At 43.7% G+C, this 18,797-nt stretch overlaps 1 long non-coding RNA gene across 1 annotated transcript in view; it reads left to right on the top strand.

The window, feature by feature from the left end:
• Positions 1-18,797, top strand: part of LOC115073985 — a 146,482-nt gene that overhangs the window by 84,114 nt on the left and 43,571 nt on the right. The gene's annotated exons all lie outside the window — the stretch shown is intronic.

Genomic DNA, 18,797 nt, shown 5'->3' with positions numbered 1-18,797 from the left:
CAGGTGGGTTAGGTAGGGGAAGGGAGGGGAAGGTGAGGGGAGGGCAAAAGAAAGTTCCCTCCGAGGCCGCTCCGATTTCGGAGCGGCCTCGGAAGGAACGGGGGTAGGCTGCGCGGCTCGGCGCGCGCCGGCTATACAGAATCCATAGCCTTGCGCACGCCGATCCCGGATTTTAGCGGATACGCGCAGCTACGCGCATATCTACTAAAATCCCACGTACTTTTGCTTGCGCCTGATGCGCCAGCAAAAGTACGCCTATTCGCGGTATTTGAAAATCTACCCCTAAGTGAGCAAAGTTCGGCAAATTCTGGTCGGTTATAAAAACTTCAATCTAATCACAGCTAAAGGAAGGTATCAGAAAGCCTGATGGCGTGTCCTGCTGTAGTATACTAGAACCGCCCGGACAGTTCAATCATCCACCTTCAAAACAATTTTTTATGATTTTTTTTTTTGTTTTTTTTTAAAAACTGTTTTATTGGGAGGTAGGCACAAAAACATACAAATAAACCAATCAAGATACAGTGCACGTGACAAACCCCCAGTTTTCAACTTTTCTAACCAAAAACAAATAGTGTCATGACATATAAATGCAAAGTAATACTACAGAACCCATTTCCCCTCCCAACTCCTCCTTCCCATCCCATCCTCCCCCCCCCCCCCCCCCAACCCTGTAGAGAACCTCCATCAGCGTATTAAACAGAACCTTAGTGGACAGTATCTCCCACCTGTACAGTAGCACTTAGTAGAGGCAAACTAGTAAAGTTCAGTTAGTAGAAAAGACATCACAGAAACCCAGGCTTTCAAAAGGAAGCCAGATATCAGGCAATATAGAGCCAGGAGGGTCAGGATGCCAGGAATCTCGGGTCTAAGAATCATTCCTCACATGTATGCCCAGGAACATTCGGCCAAGCTTTTAAGCTGAGCCTCCATATGTTAATTTCCTGTTAAACGTCTAAGGGAGCCAGCTGGTGAATGTTTGATGATAAAGTCTTATAATAGCTGCCCCAAATCTCTTGGAATAGTCGCTTCTTCCTTGCAGTGAAACGCTTGAACATAGATCCATATTCCAATTGGTAGAGTTCATTCAAGAGAGCCAACCACATCTCTTTAGTTGGCGAGACAGGGTCAAGCCATTTAAGCACTATGCATTTTTTTAGCAATTAAGCAGGCCTTGGATATAAAACCAATGTTATCTACGTTGAGACTTTGCTCTCCAATATCGTTATTTAATAGGCAAAAAGAGCATGACCAATTGAGTTCAACATGAAGAATATTGGATAAATATTGGCAGATGGTGGTCCAGAAATTTTGGATGGTAGGACAGTTCCAAAAACAGTGAATGAAAGAAGCAATTGTTTCAGGGCATTTAGGACATCTAGACAACTCTGTGGCCCCCATCTGATGCGCGTAAGCCGGGGAATATACAATTCGGTGAAAAATGCGTTGCTGTAATTCCCGGAAAGCTACACTGTTGGTAATTTGGTTAATAGACACATAGGAATTCCTGAGCATATTCTCATCTAAGTCCTCTCGACAATCTCTGGACCATATAGGCAGTAGTCTCTTGAGTACAGCATGTGTCATAGTACAATTGTAAAAAGCATATAAACATGAGCGCGACCCTTTGCGACTTTGAAAGCATGCAATTAGATCCACCAACGCGAAAAACTCTCTGTCCCCCAACTTGCGTTCGGGGTTGGCAAAGTGCTATGGTAGTGCATACAGAAATAGAAAAACATGCAACCTGTCCACACAATTATGATACAGTAGGCTATAAAATCAAGGTTCTCTACACATCCCCACCCCTTGTAGCAACATAGAACAGAAACAAAATGGGACCCTTCAATCAGGTAGGTCCCTCCCGGTAGCGATCCCAATCCAAAAATTGTCTGGGATCCCTATCAGGATGGAGAACACACTGGTGAAGCCATGTGCTCGGCTGCACCCCCAGCCAGCTCAATACAAAGGTGTATTCCTGCAGCATTGCCCCGGATAAATGTGTATTTCTGCAGGAGTTCTATCAACTGTGGTATACAGAACATACATGCAAAGAACAAGAAAAAAGGAATGACAGTTGATGAAATGACAACCTAATCACAGTTAACTTCATAGTCACTGTCACTCCTGGCACAACCACATGCCTAACACAGCAGGCGTTGTATATTCCTTGGTAGGTATGCATCATTGATCCCAAATACATCAATGCAGATAATCCAACACCTGTCACAAATTCACCCGTGGAAGAACTTGTAGAAAGAGAAAGGTTTGGGCCTATAAACAAAGCTATCTCATGTCAAGTGTAGAGAATGGTCACTTGTCTTCCGGTGGAGATGGACCAGCAAGATCGCGGACATAGGCGTGCGCTTCCAACACTGAGTCAAAAAATTTAACCTGCCCAAGGTGCATAATCTTAAGCTTGGCCGGGAATAAAATAGCAAAGTGAATTTGTTTATTTACCAGTTCCGAGCAGATTTCACTGAAGGTCTTGCGTAGTGAGGACACCCATGGCAAGAAATCTTGAAATAACAAAATGCGATGAGCTTCATAATGAAATTCTCTGGCTTTCCGATAATGTTGTAATACCAAGGTTTTATGTGCAAAGTGTAGAAACCGGGCAATAATAACCCTTGGCCGGCCTGCTGAGTCTCCTTCAGCTCTCTGTCCCAATCAGTGCGCGCGTTCTAACAGACCCCCCGACGGGGAGGCCAGAGACGGCACAATTCGGAGGAGCCATGCCTCCAAGAGACGCGGTTGGTCTGCTTCCTGTAGATCTTCCGGGAAGCCAAGAAATCTTAAATTGTTCCGTCGGGACCTATTTTCAAGGTCCTCTAATTTTTCCTCGGTGACTTTCGCTTGCTTCTCTAGGGCCTCCACTTTTTTCTCTAGGGTCCCGACATCGTCCTCCACCAAACTGACCCGGCCCTCAAGACGTTCCGTGCGAGTGTCTATCTCGGCAATAGAGGCTCGGACATCTGCAATTTGTTACGAGAGTTGGTGTAATCTGAGGTCGAGCGCCGAAACAGCTGCCTGTGAAATCTTGTCTTCTAGGGAAAGCTCCTCTGCCATGCTATCTGCAGGAGGTATCGACGCCATTTTGTCCTCGGGCGCTCGCAGCCTTTCTCTCTCTTTTCGGACCGAACGAGTTGCCATATGCTCCACCAAACCATGCAATAACGATTCCCAGCTGTTCTACTATTTGCTGAAGCCCCGGTGTGGCGAAAGAGATCACTATGTCTGTGGGATGTGAGAAGATTAGGCCGGGGGGCAGCCGGAGCTCGGGAGACAGCAGCCTACCAAGCCCACCACGTGATCTCTTTTTATGAGTTTTATCAAGAAAGCATATAAAACAAATAGGCATAACAGTTCAAAGTGTTAATGTATAGTGAACACAAGTAGCTGAGAGAAGGGAGAAGGGGGATACATTTAAAACTAATAAGAGAAAATATATTTTAACACAATGCATAATTAAGCTCCAGAATTTGTTGCCAGAGAATGGATGAACGCTAGTGGTGTAACTGCATTTGAAAAAGGTATGGACAAGTTCCTGGAGGAAATTTTCATAAACCACTATTAATGTGGAGTTGCAAAATTTAATTCTTCTCCCTGGGATAGGCAGCATGGAATCTAACTACCCCTGGGGAATCCTGCCAGATACTTGTGACCTAGATTGGCCACTGTTGAAAACAGGATACTAGGCTTGATGGATCTTTGGTCTGACCCAGCAAGAAAATTCTTATTTACTTATGTACTTTAGCTGGAAGAGAGGACATATGCTGTGATAATTAGGGATGTGTATTCATTTAAAATGAAACTGCAAAATGTGATGAATAATTTGTTTCATTTAGGGGGGCCCAAACCAAATTGGGAGCCCCCTGAATGAAATGAACCTTATTTGTTCATTTCGTTTTAAATTAATGATTTGGGCCTAGGTCTAGGCCTGAAGCTGGGGCCTCATCTAGGGCATAGGCCAGATGCCCAAAGTAGGAGCAGTAGCCTAGGACCAAAAGGCATGGGCCGACATTGGGGCCTTGGCCGAGACCCCCAAAAATTAAACAAAAATAGAAAAACTTACCTGATGCATTGGGTGTCCAATGAAGGCTGGGTCCCAATGCTGGGGCCTAGGCCCAGACCCAGACCCAATGCCAAGACCCGACCCGAAGGCTGGGTCCCAATGCGGAGGCCTCGGCCCAGGCCCAAAGCTGTGACCTGACCTGGAGGCTGAGTTTTGACACCCGAGCCTGAGCCTGGTCATAGGCTCAACACTGCAACCCATCCCAGAGGCTGGGTCCCGACACCGGGCCTAGGCCCAGACCTAGTCGTCACACCAGGGCCTTGGCCAGGATGCAGGGCTCCCGAAAGCTGGGGCCAGGCCCATGCCTCGGAGCCTCTTCTTGGTCTTCTTCGTTCTTTGGGGTCTCATTGAAGTTAATCTGGCACATTCATCCCAACAGATGGCGCCATTGCCGTACATCAAAACGACGCCATCTGCTGGAGTGAATGTGCCAGAATTAATTAACTTCAGCATGACCCCAGTGGATGGCGTCATTTGGCTTGCAAGTGCCAAAGAACGAAGAGGACCAAGAAGAGGCTCCGAGGCCTGGGCCTGACCCTGTGCCTCGTCCCAGGTGTCAGGACCTAGCCTCCTAGCCAAGGCCCTGGCATCGGACCTGGGTCCAGGCCTGAGCCTAGGCTAAAGCCATCAGATCCCCACTGGACTGGGTAAGTGGCTGCCGGGGATATACCAGCCCTTGCATTTTTTCAGGCGGCCTCATTTTAGTTTTTTGACCGTTTTTTTTGGGAGGGGGGTTAATTGTTTGATTTGTTTTTTTCTCCCAAATGAAAACAAATCAAACAATCCACGAACCGATATTCATGGAAAACCAACCTCCTGAAAATGAACCAAAAAAGAAAACACATTTTTTTTCTCCTGCACATCCCTAGTGATAAGCAGAGAAGCTGTGGTGAGGGCTTTTGTGAAGGGAACTAAAGATGGAGAGAGAGATAAAAAGGACTGGGAAGAGATCTGTGTGGAACAGAGAGGAGGTAAGCTTATAGGTGAGGCAAACCAAATGAAGTGCTGTGAGAACAGAGGGGATCATGGAGGAGGGAAGAGGTATACAAGGGTGAAGAGAGGGATGAAAATGGCTGGCAGGGACGAGACTAGGAAAAAGTGAGAGAAAATAATGAGCTGTGGAGAGACAGCCAATGGAAAGAATTGATTTTCAGAGAAGTATTTTCATGTGGACCCAACTAAACTTAAAGTAAATAAGATGATGGGGCCAGATGGGATACATCCAAAGGTATTAAGGGAACTTAGAGAATTTCTGGCACCTCCGCTGGCTGACCTTTTCGAATCTTCTTTAGAGTCGGGAACAGTTCCATAGCACTGGATATAGGTGGATGTGGTGGTTCCTATTCATAAAAGTGGAAGAAAGGAGGAGGATGGGCAGTACAGGCCAGTTAATCAGACCTCTGTGGGGAGTAAATTAATGGAATCGCTGCTGAAACAGAGGATAGTGCAGTTTTTGGAATCCAGTGGATTGCAAGATTTGAGGCAGAATGGTTTTATCAGAAGTAAATCTTGTCAGATGAACCTGATCAATTGCTTTGATTGAGTGACCAGAGAGTTGGATCCAGGGAGGGTGCCTTTCTTCTAAAGCATATGGGGACAGGCTTAAAAATCTAAACATGCATACTCGAGAGAAAGGCAGCATAGGGACGATATCATAGAGACATTAAAATATCCCAGTGGTTTTTATGTAGAGGAGGCAAGACTCTCATTGGAAAGGAAGCTCTAGTGGTGGATGCATGGAACAGTCTCTCAGCGGAGGTAGTGGGATGGGATAAACACAGGGGATCTCTGAAGGAAGGATGGGAATTGCAGAGCTAAATTAGTTGGGTGGATGGACAGATTAGATAAGCCATACGGTCTTTTCCCTCCATCATGTTTCTATGTATGCATGAGAAAAAAATAACAAATGATAAAGAAATGTGAGGAAGACCAGAATACAAGCTTTAAAGGGGGAGGGGAAAGAAAAGAGCCAGCAGAGGTAGAGGATGGATTCAAACTATGGACACAAAAGTTGGAAAATCGTTTATTTGAAGTTTGGTGAAAAGTTCTGTGCTAGCTAGGCAGAGTCAAAGGTTGGGGGCAAGGGGTATCTGCCATTCCAGCCCTGCAGCCACCAGGGTAAATAAGGTATTTTACTGGAAGGATTGGGAAGATGGAGGAGGTTGTGATGACATATGAGACCATAGGCTCAAAATGTCTCTTAAAAATCGCTCCCCGTTGGCAGTTCCAGAATTGAGAGGTGCTGAAGTCAGGGCTTGAACTGAAAGGGAAGGGAAGTGAACATCATTTCCCTTGTTCACAAAAATGTTTTGAAAAGCAGGAGACAGCAGTAATCACTGGGATTTGCAAACTGAGGGCATAAAACATCACATGCAGCTATAGCCACGGAGGTGGGGAAATACTACTGTACTGACTGCTGAACTGCGAAGGCTCTGGACATGCAGGTAGTAGAGTGCCTTATGTGGACTCTGCAGGCATGGGGCTGGTTCTAGCCTGTAATCTGTGAGTTCCAGGAGACGGGCTACAGGGGATGGGGAGGCAGCAGAAGCAGTTCCAGAAAAAAAAGAAAAATGCCTGGGCTTAGGGAGTGCAGCACAGGGAAATGGAGGAGGGAGAATCAAAGACTGAGAGTTGAGCTGAGCCTGCCAGTGATGGAAAGCCTAACAAGCTGATGAGGAATGGGAATCAGTAAAAGGATGGATGAACCAAGCCTGCAGAGGAGGGCAGCTTGTCTAAGGAGAGGTAGGGAGGAACCTGCTGGGGAGTAGAGGGATGGGAAGAGCAACTGGGAGGGAAACAGAGAAGGTATATAAATATGGAACAAATAAATAAAGGGAAAATGGAGCAATAAATAGGCTAAGGGGTTGAAGGGAGTGGAGCAGGAAGAGGGGTGTTAAACTCCTTGTCCCTAAAATAAAATTGAAAGTATGCCCAAGCAGGAGGGGGAGAATTAAAAGAGTGCAGAGAGAGTAAGGAAGGAAGGGGTAAAAAAGGATAAGATGGGGAGAGATTAGGAGAATGAGAGAAAAGGCGGGGAGGTTGAGAGAGCATGGCAGTGACAGGTTAGGGTAGGGAAAACCTGATGTGAATGGGCTGTGGTGGGGAGAATGGGAGGAGAGACTGATGGGGTGAGCTGGAGTTGGAGAGAAGCAAGACTGGTTGGACTTTAAGGTGCTTCCCTAGCTTTTGTTTTGGACATGTGAGTCTTCCCCATGTCCATATTACCTGCTCCTTTCTGGACATTTACATACAGGCTGGTCAGTCACATTCACAACCTACTGTTTTCTGTTTTTCTCTTTTTTGCTGGGGGTGCTGTAATTTGTGTTGAGCTCAGCATCCCCAATCGTTTTAAAACGTTGACTCCTATGCATATGTATCTCTTGTTGTATCCTCCTTCACTGCTGCCTTGTTAGCAGCTAGCAGGCCACCAGGTTCTGTTCTGGACCCTCGTCTCTTCTCTCTGTGACAGGGTGCCTATTTTCTGCCCTTAGAAAGATATCTCTGCCCCCTTTAGAAAAATGTCAGTACTTCAGCTGGTCTGAGGAGCCTCAGTATGTCAGAAGTCTCACTAGACCTTGCCTGCCTCTGATGCCAGTATAGTGTCAGTGTGCTAAGGAGGAGCGCCATTCCCCATTGGGAGGGGTGATGTAAGGTTATATGTATAACCCTTGCTCCCACATGAAGCAGGAGGATTATTAGGAGAGGGAGTCTAGGAAGGTGGAGATTTCTCTTCACAGAGTAGCACCAAGGGTTCATTCCCTTCACAGAGAAGGCTCAGAGGAGTGTTGAGAAGAAGGAGTCACCAGGATAGAAAGAGTTCCTTGGGAGTCCAAAGGCTGAAAAGGAGAGGAAGGGCCTGGAATTGAGGGCCGAGTGTACATGGAGGAGTTGGAGGAGAGGTATCCTGCCTGGGAAAGTTCTCCAGAGTCAGAGATTGATAAAGCTACAATCAGCCCAAGACTCCAGAGGGAAAGGATGAGAGAAAGAGTATGAAAGGAAAAGATTACAGCTGCCAAACTGGTACTGGGAGGGAATAGGGTGGAAAGGGTGGCCATCCTGAATAGCAGGCCTATTTTTGGTGAGGAGGTGAAGAGAGACTGGATTTGATTTTTGTGACTTTGGATTTTGGTTTCTGTAGTGCACTGTAGAGTTGTGTACTGTTTTGGAAGTTATTTACCCTGCCGTCTTTTCAGTAAAGACTTTTTGGTTTTGAACAACAGAACTGGTATGGATCTTGTTTTCTTGGAATAACTTGACTGTTAAGCAGGAAGAGCCTTGGAGAGAAAAAAAACCCGAAGGGCCTTGGAAAGTACATTTTTATCCCCTTGTGCAGGAACCCCAGGTGGTTATGGCCTTGCATGGTCCATAGTCTCCCCTATGTGCCCTTATGCCCAGGATCAAAGTGGGGTGAAAGCTACATCTCTTTATACTTCTCCCATGATTTTCAGTACCATCATTATGCTGATGATATTTGATTTATCTCTCTGCAGTGGAATATTCCTCTCCAGTCGCATCTCTGATCTTGACTTGCTTACATAGCTGCCTGCATGTCCCACTGCTAGCTTAAACTTAACATGGCCTAGCCTGAACTTCTTATCTTTCCTCTCAAACTCACTTCAACTTCTACATTTTTCTAGTATCTCCGTGTCTAACACTGTCATCCTCCCTGTCTACTTGGCCTGCAGCCTTGGGCTTGTCTTTGACTCTGCTCCCTCCTTTGTTGTACACATCCAAAACATTGCTAAAACATGTCATTTCTTTCTCTATAAATATCATAAAAATCTACCCTTCCATTTTTGAGCACACAGCCAAAACCCTTATCCAGTCTCTCATCACCTTCTGCTTAGATTACTGAACCTCATCCTCATAGGTCTGTCACTGAACTGTCTCTCTCCATTACAATCTATTCAAAATTCAGCTCCGTAACTCATCTTCCTCCTCAATTGTTATTTCCATGTTACTTCTCTTCTCAGGGCTCTACATTGGCTCCCTATCTGCTTTTGCATTTGGCTCAAATGGCTTCTTCTCAAGTGTATTTACTCTGCAACTCTGCTGCCTTTCCTGCCTTATCTCCCTCTACTTCCCTCCCCATGACCTCCATTCACTGGAAAAGCTGCCCTTCTCCTCTGTTGCTGATTCCAGACTCCGTGCTTTCTCTCTTAAGGCACTGGGTACCTGGAACAGCCTTCCTGAAATGATGCGTCCCTCTCCTTCTCTGACTATATTCAAGTCTTGTTTTTAAATCCAGAAGTCCTGACTCTTTCTTATCTTGTTCCTCTCCTATTAAAACATGTGTACTGCAATAATGAAGTAATTACCAGAAATGAATTGTCTTGTTTGTGTGTCTCAGCTAGATTGTAAACTCCAAGAAGCAGGGGCTATCTCTTTTATCTGTCTGTACAGTTCGGTTACCTAGTAGTGCTATATAAAATGTTAAGCAGTAATAGTACCAGTAGGTCACAGGGAAGATAATGTTCAAATGTATTTGCGATACTGCATTTGCATACATAAATGGGTATGCGGGGTTGCTGCACAGTTTATAAAACACAGCATAGCTCTGCTCTGTAAGTACGTGTATATGTTTCAGTATGCATGAAGAATGGAAATGCAATGAAAGTGCTTACTTTCTCTACTTATTTTATAAACATACATGTGTAAAATTTTCTGTGCAAAAAAAAAAATGACATGTATGCCTCAAACCATGTTTTATACTCAGAAGCAGGTATATTTAAAGTAAATGAATTTACTTGAAATTACCAGTCTGCCGATACCTCTCCCACTTTACCCAGTCCATCTCCAGTTCACTGTTATAAAATAGAAGCTTCTGTGCATACATCTTGACCCCGCCATGGACCACCTCTAGACTGCCCCTTTTTTGAGCCAGTAAATATGCACATGATGCCGAAAATATGCACACACTTTAGATATTTATAAAATAGTAGGTTCATGAATACAAGCTACTTACACAAATATATGCTAATTTTCATATGCATGTTCCCTTTGAAAATGTACTTGTTAGTGTGTCGTAGAGATCTTGCAAGGTTTCATAACTCTGCTCTAATTATTACAGAATATACTTATGTATAAATCAAAAAATTTTACCCCAAAAATCGATCCTTAAAATTGCGTTCGTCTTATCCATGGGTCAAACCACATTAATGCCGGTATCGTAATACAAGATGCATGATTGAATCGTTCACAGGTTCCTCCTCCCGATCCCTTAACTCACCTGCTACTATGAGGTCAATGACAGCACTTGCAGTTCCACAGGCACGTCCTCCCCCGTCCAAAGTCAGGGTCTAATTGGAGCACTTAGAACCATATGGTTCAAAGCTTGCCACTGGGAACCTGTGGGGGAGAAGGGAGAACACACCTGAGTGACCTGAAACTTGTCGTTGTCCTCATAGCAGCAGCAAGCATTCGAGTTAAGGGATCTGGAGGAGTTTTGGGGAGAGAAGCTGTCCTACAGCTATACTGGAACACCACAGGGGAGAAGGAAGGACTTTTCTGAGCAAATGCAAAAGCCTTCGTTGTCCAGATAGCAGTGAGTGAGTTAAGGAATTGGGAGGGGAAAGATTCAGACAGTGGGGACAGACATGAGAGAGGGAAAGATTCTGACAGCAGGGAGTGCCATGAGGGAGAGAGGGAAGGATTCAGAAAGCAGGGACATCCATTAGAAAAATTACATCTTACCCTCAGGAAAATGAGCACTGAGAATTAAAAGAGAGCATCTTACACCGCATCGCTGAAACTGAAGGTTATAGAACATGCAAAGGAGGCCAATAATTGTGTAGCTGCAAGAAAACTTGACATTAGTCAAAAACTCATCAGAGATTGGAGAAAAAATGAAGAAAACCTGCTGGAAATGCCAAAGTCAAAGAAAGCCTTATGTTTCAAAATTGCACCTTTTGAAGGAATGGAAAAGGATTTGCGTGACTGGCTAATGGAATGCAGACATAATGGCTACATTGTGACTCGCTCGAGCATTAAGATTCATGCCCTTCAAATGGCAAAACAAGAAAAATATTCAGAGACCGAAGGTCGGAAAGAATTCACAGCATCGTCTGGTTGGTGTTTGCGGTTCATGAACCGATATGGATTGTGTCTTTGACAGTGCACAAAGATTTCACAGAAACTTCCTAAAGAGCATGATGTAAAGATCTTTAATTCCACAAATTCATTATTCAGCAGTAGGGATGTGAATCAGGCTTCGGACGATTGAAAATATTGTCGATATTTTCAAAATCATCAGAAATCGGGGGCTCCCCCAAAACGATAGGAAAACCCCACGATATTGATCGTGGGGGTTCTCTTATCATTTTGGGGGAGGGCGGGAAAAACGGCACACAAAAATAACCCCTAAACCCACCCAGACCCTTTAAAACTAATCCCTTAGCTTCCCCCACCCTCCCAACCCCCCAAAAAACTTTTTACAGGTACCTGTGGTCCAGTGGGGGTCCCGGGAGCAATCTCCCACTCCCGGGCCGTCCTCTCGCTCCCGGGCTGTCGGCTGCCACTAATCAAAATGGCGCCGATGGCCCTTTGCCCTTACCATGTGACAGGGTATCCGTGCCATTGGCCGGCCCCTGTCACATGGTAGGAGCACTGGATGGCTTGCACCATTTTTAAAGAGGTGGCTAAATGTACACATAGCTTGTAAATCGTGCACTTTTGGTCACATTAAAGAAAGGTGTTCCCCGAAATGTTTCTAGCTCAGGGTAGGAAAATAGCATACGTACTGCCAGTATTCAACACAATGCATTCCATGTTGCCCCTCTTGGCTGCCCACACAAAACAGCAGGAGCAAAGCACGCAGACTGTTTTAGCATGCCCACCATGTGCTTATTTTCAAAGAAAAACTATCCAGATAGTTTGCATGCAAGGTATTTTGCATGCAAGGTATTTTGTATTGACCAGGGTTCTGCAAACACTTATAAAATGTTATATTTCTAAACAGAACAAGTTTCTAACCTTTTTTTCACATATTTGTTGAAAGAGGACATAGAAAACCATTTGTGGTACAATATCAGTGCCAATAGGATGAGTATCACTCTGAATTTCCTACCTTTGGTGCTTTTCTATTAAAGGAATTGTCAACATCACAGTGAGGGCCCTTTCATGTACATTTTTTTTGAGCACCTTACAAAGATAACCTTTCCTACGGAAACAGAATGACATGTCTTGTGCTTTCTGTATGTGACTTGATTTACTGCTGCATGTGTGTATGAGTCATAGGAACTGAATTATCAGTACATTTCTCGTTAATGTTGGCAGATGCAATCTTTTATAGTGAAATAAAGTATTCCTACCTTTTGGTTTTCTATTGATGCTTATCATAATTTGTCTTTGAGAAATGGATGCATTCATGTCTGCAAATAGCATGTGCTCGCTGCCTGTGCTCATCGTAAATTTAAGGTGTATGATGATGAAGCCCATTGTAAATTATGTGTGATTTAACTTTGAATCATATTGCAGAAGGTACAGTGATGCAGAGGAAGTATTTTTTTGTAGTATTTGGTGGTGTATTTCACAGGATATGTGAAGTAAACAAAAACTGGTTGTAAGAGGTCCAGCAGCATATGTACTATACATATAAATGGAGAAAATCTTTTGGTACATCAAGCCCAATGTCTCTCTAGTGCGGTTGATACAACTTGGAGAAAACAGCTCTAAGGAAATAGTTGGTCAAATTATTATCTTGGAGTCATTTACAAAAGTGAATCACTAAAATAGAAAATACTGTCTTTCATTCAGGAGACATTAGTTGGTAATTGTGATAGGACCAAGAAGGTGCAATGGTTGATGACTCAGTCTTGTAATAAGCGTGTGGATTCATGTTGTGGGGACATGTCCAGATGTAATAGTTTCAATTAGTATCTGTCTGTCTCTAATACACAGACAAGATATATAGAAATGAATATGAAACTTAGGGAACCCATTACATCAAATTGTATTCTCCTTCTCACTTTCTCTCACAGATTAGACAGAACAAAATGGTGCAGGGGGCTCTTGGACTTATGTTACAATTGGGTCCTGAAAACAAAGTAGATTTAAATACTAATTGGACTTAATTACTCACCTTTCCAAACGCAAAAGAGTTACATTCAGTCAAAATCGCTTTTCCCATTCTAAACCTGGGAGACTGGTTCCAGCATCAAGGCCTAGTTACCTGAGTTCTCATTCCAGTTTGATGCTGACATCCCTCCTTCTGCAAACCCCTCCCCTTGCAATCCCCTCACCCACCGAACTGACCTTATAAAAATAACTGCCTGGTCCTCCTCCCAATACCCTCTCCAACTGACGTTTAAGGCCCAACCCTCCCATTCTGAAAAAGAAATACCCTCTAGTTCCCCCGGCCATCCCCACCTCTCTTCTCAGCCCCCAGAACACACACAATCTGAGCTGAGAAGAAGACACGATCTTACCTCCTCCAGGCTTGGCATCCAGCACTGCAACATACACATTTTCCTCCTGGCTTGCTCTGGGCAGGTTTTAAGGGGGTGAGAGGAGGTCTGAGGAGAGCTGGGAGACCGGAGTGAACTTTTTTAAGGGGGGGGGGGGTTGGACGGTAATGGGAAGGAGGGTAAAACCCAAGTTTTTTAAACTCCAGTGGGAATGGGAATCAGAACTGTTCTTCCTTAGGGTTCCCTGGTGCACTCATGCAACAGATTCTGTGGAATAATTTTCTTTTAAGTGACTCCTCAGACTCTGAAACTTCTCAGGAACGCTTCTTCCTTCAGTACTCTCTGGACTCCCCAGGCTTCACCCCTCCTGGAATCCAACTCAGCATCTTTGGCCAACCTCTCCATCGGGTCTCAGCCATCTTCCCTGAGCAGGAACCAACTCTCCACGTCAGGCCATGCCTGTGGAGGGGATAAAGACCCCAAGTGTCCCACGCAAAGAGAAACATCTGTTCTAAGGCTGATTCTTGACTGCCCCTGTGTCACAAGGGCACATGAGTTGCTAGCACACAAACCCCTCCCCATGGGGAGCAGTACACCACAATGACCTTGCACGTGTGGCAGGATCAGGGTGGAGACCTCTTACACCTCTGGCAGGATGACCTCATGAGGCCTCAATTGCCATTCTACTAAAGGGAAAATGGCTAGTTAGGGGCAGATTTTGGGGTCCCCTTACAAATATGGATGAGATTTATTTTGCATACAATGGAGGCAGTGCATGCAAATATAACTCAAGCATCTTCATTCTGGATATCCCGAAAACCAGATTAGTTTGCAGCACTCGAGAACCAAAGTTGCCTAGCCTGGGATAAAGTCTGCGGGAACTTTTCAATTTTATCTTTATTGAGTTTAACAAATACAAATAAGGAAAAAAAAAAAACTTCAAACAATTTCAGAACATGGATCAATCCCTCAAGAAATGTTTAAATGGCTAGAACATCAGAGAAACAATAAATGTAGGGACATTTTTCCAAGCCCACAACAACAACAACAGGGAGAGGAACAAATAGGAAATTTAAAAAAAAAAAAAGAGGCAATGTCACAAAAATTGCAGCAAAGAGGGGATGGGTGGGGCGGGGACCGGCAGGGACAGCGGCCATTAGGCCTTGTCCTGGGGAAGCGCGCGTCGACAGTCGGCCGGTGCGTGTAACTTATTTCTTCTCCGAAGGAGCAGGTAAGTTATAAAACAAAACAAAAAAAATCTAATAGATAGGGTTTAGAGGTCGGGGAGGAGAGGGGAAAAGGTAGGAAGGGTAGTTAGGTGGATAGGGAAGTTCCCTCCCAGTCTGCTCCTTAATTGGAGCAGACTGTTTGAAAGCTCCCATCCCTATATGTAATGTGACTACTCTGTTGATTTATCTATAAGGAGCAATTTTCAAAAGTGCTTATGTGCTTAAAAATTGGTTTTATGCTCGTAAGTGGCTCTTTCAAAATAGCCCCACTGGGTATGTACATAAAAGTACACATGGAACATGATTTCGCATGTTCTTTCATGCACATACTAAAGGGGTTCTGTAAGGAAAAGTTGGAGAGGAATGGGGATTTACACTCATGCTTTCATTTTTCAAAATTATAGTGAAAGTCCACACTTACAAAGTATGCGCCTTTACCCTTGACTGGCTGACTAAGACCCTTATTGCCCTGGTGTCCAGATCACTGTCAGTTCGCCCCTGCCCAGATTATAGAACATTATTGGAGGAGAGGGCAACTAGAGCCACTTTCGTGGCTACATTTGTATCAGAAGTGGACAGAGACTAAGGGGTTGATTTTAAAACTCGTGCACGTGCGTCCACATTCTCATGGTTCCCGGTGTATACACATGGACGCGGCTATTTTATAACATGTGCGGCTATTGTATCAGCATGCATATCTAATAAACCCCCCCCCCCCCCCCATTTATATGGTAGAGCCAGCATTTGTGCACACGTGCGCGCGTCCATATAAAATTGTGCACATAGGTATGCAGGACATATGATTTTATATCATACGTGCATATATGTTATAAAATGGAACCGTCTCTGGGCCGGCATACGCGCATACATGTATTCCCACATGGCTGTTTGAAAGCTACCATCCCTATATGTAATGTGACTACTCTGTTGATTTATCTATAAGGAGCAATTTTCAAAAGTGCTCCTTATAGATAAAACCCCGTTTACTCGCTTAGTTATTTTTATTTTAATACTTACATGCCACTCATAGCAGAAGTCAAGTTATGCGGTAGGATATCCCGGCAAGCGCTTGTGCACGTAAATACTTATGCGCACATTTCAAAGTCATTTCCCATGACGCCCATGTTCTGCTCAAACCACATCCATGCCCCGCCCCTTTTTTAAAGTTTTTGATTTGTGCACTTACTCGCACACTTTTTAAAACCTACGCGAGCGCGCCGGCCCGAGACACACGCGTTATCTCCTGGCTTTGGAGTGCGCAGGACTTTGCAAATTGACCTTTTAATTGGGATTTTAAATATATTCTTTACTTGCATAACATTTATTTATTTATTTATTTATTTATTTATTAAGGCTTTTATATACCGAATTTCTTGATACAAATCAAATCAATTCGGTTTACAATGAACTAAGTAGAATATACAATTAACCAATCAACAAGAGATACAGAGCATACAGTTACATTATAACAAGGAAGCCTTAACTTGGAGTAGGAAAATAAAGAAGGGGTGAACGGAGCAATAAATATATAAAGTGCAATAAAATAGAATAAATACTATATACAGTGGAGGGGGCTAGGAGCCAACCTCTCTTTAATGGATATTAGGCATGAAAAATTTGGAAAAGTTTTGTTTACAGAGATGTGTGGTGAACAATTCTAGATCAGGCAATGGAGTTTGTGGTGGGGAAGGCTTGGCTGAACAGCCATGTCTTTAGTTTCTTTTTAAAAGTTGTTAGACAAGTCTCCAGTCTGAGGTCCGGAGGCATGGCGTTCCACATGGAAGGGCCTGCTGTAGAGAGTGACCGGTCTCTGATGTTTGCGTGGTGCACTAATTTGATTGTAGGAACGTGTAAAGATCCCTTGTAAGCATCCCTTAAAGGCCTGGCTGTCGAGTGCAGTCTGAGAGGATGAGACAGATCAAGCGGGGTTTGATGGTGGATATTTTTATGAATGATTGTGAGAGATTTATGGAGGATCCGGAAGTTTACTGGGAGCCAGTGGAGATCTTTTAGAATAGGAAAAATATGCTCTCTCCGATTGGTATTTGTCAAAATCCTTGCCGCTGCATTTTGTAGCAGCTGGAGCGGTTTAATGGTAGAGGCTGGAAGACCATGCAGGATGGAGTTGCAATAGTCGATCTTAGAGAACAGAATGGCTTGGAGGACGGATCTGAAATCGTAGTGGAATAGGAGCGGTTTGAGTTTTTTGAGTACTTGTAACTTGTAAAAGCACTCCTTAGTAGTGTGTTTTATAAAATGCTTTAGGTTCAGGTGACTGTCGATTAAGACTCCAAGATCTCTGGCGTGTGATATATGTGGAATATTTTGTGATTGGAGAGGTATGGGACTACCTTCTGGAGTAATTAGCAAGAGTTCGGTTTTAGAAGTGTTGAGCACAAGGTTGAGGCTGGATAAGTAGTGGTTTATAGTTTGTAGATGAGCGTTCCATAACTTGAGTGTTGAGTCCAATGATTTGGATATAGGGATTAAAATTTGAAGGTCATCTGCGTAAATATAAAATTTGAGTTTGAGGTTTGAAAGTAGGTGGCAGAGGGGGAGAATGTAGATATTAAACAGGGTGGGTGATAGGGAGGAGCCCTGGGGGACGCCAAAAGGAGCATTAGTATGAGGTGATTCCATGTTTTTAATTTTTACCTTATAGCCTCTATTACTGAGGAAAGATTCGAACCATCTGAGGGCTGAGCCTGTAATTCCTATGTCTGAGAGTCGGTTTAGGAGGATGTTGTGATTTACCGTATCAAAAGCCGCAGAGATGTCGAGGAGGGCTAAGAGAAATGACTGTCCTTTATCAAAACCAATATATAGTTGATCCAGGAGGGAGGTGAGGAGGGTTTCCGTATTGTGTTCTTTTCGGAAACCATATTGTGACGTGTGAAGTATATTGTGGTCTTCTAGGTAATTTGAAAGTTGCTTATTTACAATTTTCTCCATGATCTTAGATACAAATGGGAGATTTGATATGGGACGGTAATTGTTGAGGTCTTCCGGGTCCAGGTTGGATTTTTTGAGTATGGGTTTGAGCGTGGCCAATTTAAGTGCGTCCGGGAATGTTCCTTGTGTAAGGGAACAATTGATGATATCAGCTAGATATTTGGATATGTATTCTGGGATGAGGATCAGTAACTTGGAGGGTATTTGGTCCAGTGGGTGGGTCGAAGGTTTCATTCTTTTTATCAGCGATTCTACCTCTAAGGTGTGGGTTGAATCAAAGGAATCCAATCTTATGTCTGAGTTTGGTAGGAGAACTGTGTCCGGAAGAGTAGGATTTTGTGCAAGGATAAAAAATGAATTTATGGAATTAGGGGGAGGATAAATGTTCATTTTAGCACATTTTGCTAATAACGTTAAATGCAAAAGATCGATTTTTATTGTATTTATATTAAATGCGAAATCATGGCTGAAAATGAATAAAATTGTGATCTGCAAAATGCATGATTCAAACATTGTTTAAGAGAATGCACACAATATACAGCTTATTGTGCATTTCTAAGACTTCTAAGGGTTCTTAAATCATCTTGAGAAACAATGGGCAGGGCTTGATTAAACACATTTGCATTGGTACCAGGGTTCCCTATAGTTTTTTTCCTCAAAGTGCAAGTGATTTTTTTGTGCATGCACAGTCTTGCATTAGTGCAGTGCATGCCTCCTTTGACATTAAAAAAAAAAACAAAAAACTTGTTTGATGAGGTAGTACTAGTCAGCTTTGTCTAAGATCAGCTGTAGTTTAGAGTTTCAAAGGTAAATTAGCATCCTTACCTTGGCTGAATGCATCTTGCTTATTCAAATGCTGTGTCCCATTAGGTGCAATGTGCATTGGGCCTGAGCCACAATGAGCGCTACATGATTGATTCCCAGATCAGGACTGTTCCATTCTAACCTGGCTCACTACCCAAATGTATTTTTATTGAGCCAACTGTAGTGCACCACTTTTTTGTTGATACTGAGAGCAATTTTTTTAAAGCCATTTACTCAGATAGTCTGTCTAAATATTGCCCTCCCCTTTGTAACCCCTTCTCCAGTTTAGAGCCAGAATAAAAAGGGTCACGCAAGTGCCAAGGCCAAACTATCTAC

The sequence above is a fragment of the Rhinatrema bivittatum genome, chromosome 1 (assembly GCF_901001135.1).
Source record: "Rhinatrema bivittatum chromosome 1, aRhiBiv1.1, whole genome shotgun sequence".
NCBI lineage: Eukaryota > Metazoa > Chordata > Amphibia > Gymnophiona > Rhinatrematidae > Rhinatrema > Rhinatrema bivittatum.
The sequence above is the reverse complement of the archived record's forward strand: the minus strand, read 5'-3'. Positions and strand labels throughout refer to the sequence as shown.